This window comes from Ascaphus truei, chromosome 10, assembly GCF_040206685.1.
Source record: "Ascaphus truei isolate aAscTru1 chromosome 10, aAscTru1.hap1, whole genome shotgun sequence".
Taxonomy (NCBI): domain Eukaryota; kingdom Metazoa; phylum Chordata; class Amphibia; order Anura; family Ascaphidae; genus Ascaphus; species Ascaphus truei.
In genome coordinates this window covers 53346788-53351507 of record NC_134492.1, presented here as the reverse complement: position 1 = coordinate 53351507, position 4720 = coordinate 53346788, and positions in this window count along the sequence as shown.

Below are 4720 nucleotides of genomic sequence, written 5' to 3'. Positions count from 1 at the left end.
GTTCAATAGATAGCAGTGATACTCTGACCATATATAAGTCCAGTTGGATAGTCCAGTAGTCTTCAATAAAGCCACACTGACAGTCTCATGCCAGGCAACAGAAAAAGAGAGATATCATAGCATATACCTGTTGGGTACTATAGGCAAAAAACATAACAAACACTAACACACTGAAATACTGTACTTACACTAACAACATAAATGGACACCTAATGGTAAGCTAGAAAAGGATTTATTAAAATATATATAAAAGCGATCATGTGGATAGTGAACTGGACAGCTGATCCGGTGTTTGGAAAAATTGAAATCATACACCTGATTGTCAGGTACAATAAATGGATTTCCATCCAGAGCAGGATGCAACAAAAGAACAGAATCAAACAACTAATGAAAGCACCAGTGAGCCCCAACAAGAAACGGTTATAAGAAGTGGATGAGTATAAATGGCGCTGAGTCACTATAAGGACATTGTGATTAGTTTAAAACCTTTGTTTAAAAGAGATGCTTTAACCTTTCATTATAGAAGTGGGATCTACAGGTATTTTACTGTATATAACTGTGTCTTGAACATTGGTAATAGCGTATTAGACACTAGGAGGCATCTTGTGCTTCTTCTGGTTGTGTTGCAGTTCAGTTGTGTAATGGTCCATAATAAAACAATAGTGCATTTACGAGCAAAGTCATGGATTGTATTTTAAATAAACATCATAATTGAAGCAGCAATATGTTCTTCATATGCTCAAATGTAATCCTCTGAATTGCTCAGACAGATCAGAAAAATAGGTACTTAATAATTGTCACAGGAGACCAGTACTTTTAACACCTTTTACTTTCTGGGATCAATTCACTAGGCAGGACAAGGTAGTGGAATAAAATGGTGTTTATTCTGGTAAACCCAGCAGAAACACAATGAAACATAAAATAGATGTAATAGACACTTAACTGGGGGCTTGGGGGGAGTCTCCAGTCTCACTAGGTGCAGGGCACCTGCTTCAGAAGATTACCCTCTCCACTCCTCATTCAGGAACACCACAGTACTCTTTCCAGGAGAAATGCCGGCTCTACCCACTGGCCGCGTCTTTGGTGATTCTCAGGACTTAGCCACGACTGTATAACTTGTCCTCAGCTAGGCCAGGCTTCTCCGGCAACTCTGTGCTAAGTGCTTTGCTATTCGGAGCAAAGCACTTTTGAAAATACCACCAGCGCTTCACCGGACCAAGTCCCAAGATCGTCTGGTTCTCTGATCGGGCAGTCCCCTTCCATAGACCTCGGTGTCCTATGTTCAACATGGAGAAGGGGCTGGCGACCAATCAGAGAACAGATCGTAACTGCAACAGCCAATCTGACCCGGGGGCTCATCTTATGTACGTGTCAGAGGAGGGGGCATGTCTAGGAGGTTCAGAAAGCCGGCAAGCGGGAAATTCGAACTGGCCGATGGGAACCGTGCCTACTAGCAATGGCTTCCCCTTGCCAGGCCTATACCTCCCGCTGGGTAGGCGCCACCTGGAGTCTGGGAGAACAAAGAGTAGGGTGTCTTTGTCTCTGGACCCGGTACTCCACCCTTCCCCGCGCACCAAACAACCCAACACCTCTCGACTTCCATCATCCCGTTTGATCTGCCATCTCTATGCAAACACCTTGGCTTATCGAATTACCAGGGCGGTCTGTATAGAGATGAATCCAAATTTCAAAAGTACATCTTTTTTCCTTTAACCTGGGCTCGTGAATATGAATGTTACAATAAGCATTCCAGGCAGGAAATACAATATTTTTAAGAGAAAATACAACGGTGATAACATGCGCACGTGTACCCGCAGAGCAGACGCAGTCTGTGGGTAAAATGGGGGAACAACCGGCAAGCAAGGTTTGCGCACCGCTGCATTAAGGGTTATAACACACACAATGTCCCTGGCTTATAGTGCTGATAAGCCACCGGGGACTCACGATTTTCAGGGGTAACCTTTTTAGGGGTAACCAGCCAAGCTTCAACCTTTATTATGAAGACTGGTTACCCCCACTGTCACAATAATACACAAGGAAACATTTCCGACCAGTGTATTCTTCACGTACTCACGCATGCATGTGAAACTTGGACCCTAAATGCAAAGATCATTCAGAAGCTTCAGACAACTCAAAGAAGTATGGAGAGATGCATGCTGGGTATTACCCAAAAAAACAGAAAAAAAAAGTGAAAGGGTTCGAGTCGGTGACATCATTAAAAGGTGAAGAAATTAAAATGGCAGCGGGCCAGACATATCGCAAGAAGAAATTGCCATTGTTGGACAGAGAATACTAGACTGGATTCCAAGAGAGATTAAAAGATCAAGACGACGCCCAAAAGTAAGATGGGAGGATGAGATCACAACGTGTTTTGGAGTGACGTAGAGAAGTGAGGCTGTAACCTCAGTACCTGGGAGATCATTGGGGAGGCTTCATCCAGCAGTGGGGAGACACGTGCTGCAGATGATTTAAAATATATCAAATATAGATTTTAAATGTATCATTAATAATAGTTCTGTGGCACTATGTTTTTAATCTCTTTTTATATTTCTAGTTGTGTTTATTGCGCAATTGAATCAGTTTTTTTCCCCCTATGTTCTGAGCCACATGTATGAGAAATCAATAACAGTAATCATGGCAAAAAGATATTGAACTTAAGATAGAATTGGTTCGGAGTATTACTGTAAGTTTAAATCTTATTTTCAGGAAAACATGCAACCTTAATTTTTACTTTAAGATGTTATTGGTAGTTAAATTGTGATTATATTTAACGTTAGCTCATTTTAACTGATAGTCATACAAATATAACCCTCCTAATCTAATAAAAGGTAATGTTTCATTTTGCCACATCCAGCTGCACAATGTAATCTTCCTGGCTTTCAAACAAAGAAGTGGTACTGTGTCTGATTTTAAAGGAATTCCAAATCTGTCAAACTTGTTGGTTTGTAATTCGTAAAAATAAGACCCCAATATAGGGGCTTATTCTGTAAGCTCTGTTAGCGCTGATTGGGGCTTTCTGTGCAGACCGCACTGGTCAGCACTAATGGAGTTTACAGAATAGCCCCTTAGAGTTGAAGGACGTCACCTGCAGTATTGGGACACGTTAAAAGAGGACTCCTCCTCCTCCATTGCTTGGTTAAAGGCTGCTAGTCATGTGACTGCGTTGTGCCGCAGGGGCCCCGACCTCTCCGGCACTTAATTGGTTAATATAGAATAATGGTACCAGATCACTTTCCACATGTTCAGCGAGCTGGGCACTGCCCCCACATATGTGCGTAGCTATGTATAGAAACAGGAAGCTCTTCAATTCTGTAAATGTCCGGCGCACTTATCAGTAATCTGTAGGATTGCGAAAGATGTTAACATTATACACAGCCAACAGAGCCAATACAGGAACTCGTTATTATATTTTAAGAGCAGCTCTGTAGCCCCTAACTCCAAATTGAAATAGAGAAGTATTTTAATACCACTGCTAATTTTGGGATTACTTCTAAACTCTAACTCGGGCACATAGTAACAAAGCACGTTAAAGCTCGATTTATAAAGATTTACACAATATCTATGTTCCACAAACAGAAACAGATGATACAATAAAGCTCTTTTTTCAAAACCAACGAGCCTGCTTCTGGTGTCTGATGAAGGGTCTAACAGCTATTGAAGGGGATCCGCCCAGTACAATTGCTCCATGATTAGGATGAGTACAGTACACTTGTTGGTATAACTACTGTAGCCCTGTTTCCTTCTGAATACAGTATAACTACCAATGCTGTATAACCTGCTGGGTTACAGGGCCTAAGCCTCTGCCACGGAGAGCCTGGGGCAATATATTTAAATAGAGTACCTCTTATCAGATGCAGCGCCTCCACCTGCGATGGCTCCCAGCAGAGCGGGAGATGTTCCTCGCAGGACAATAATACAATACTACTCACACAGCATGTAAAAGAAACAGTAGCTTTACTAGCAGTAACCATAACCATGCATTGTATATCCCTATTGGTGTTACTCTTCAATGAGACATTATACTACCGCGTCTCACAGGACGCGACCCTTGACCATGTTCCCACACCGTGTCCAATACCCCAAAGTGAGTGTGTATGTGACTGCGCAGCCACTAGTATGAATAATATTATAGTTGGTGCACTTAATGGATGTTACCTGCCGAGTGCTCCTGCTCTCGGGCCCGCAAACAGACTTTACAAAGGATCCGACGACGCAGATCTGCCTGTGATACCTTCCGGGGTGATCCCACCCGGATGGCTGATGATATGCCGGAAGAGGTCTGGTCCCAAACCTCTGGCATGGTGCTGTGACAGTCTCTGTGTCTTTCGCAGCTTCACTCACTAATGTGACTGGTTCCTCATCTAGGGCCTGTCCCTACATTAACTCTGACTGACTGTGACTCAGGGCTTATCTGGGCCTGGGGGTATATGGGCCTATTGTAGAGGTTACTTGCCTCTCTACATGCTGAGCTCCTTCCTCGCCCCCCTCACAATCTTCTCTGCCTGCGTGCTCCCCTGCGCAAACTCCTAACTTTTCCTGCAGAGTCTCCTATCGCCCTATTGGCTCCCTGGTGTCACCTGGTCTGGCTGAGGCTCATGGGACTTGTAGTCTCCGGGCCTAGCCCCTTTCCAATTGGCCCGTGCTTCGCGTGCTGCCGCACCCACTCTCTGCTCATGCGCGACCTCTTATCTGACGCCGTCGCCTCCGAGACTATCTGCGC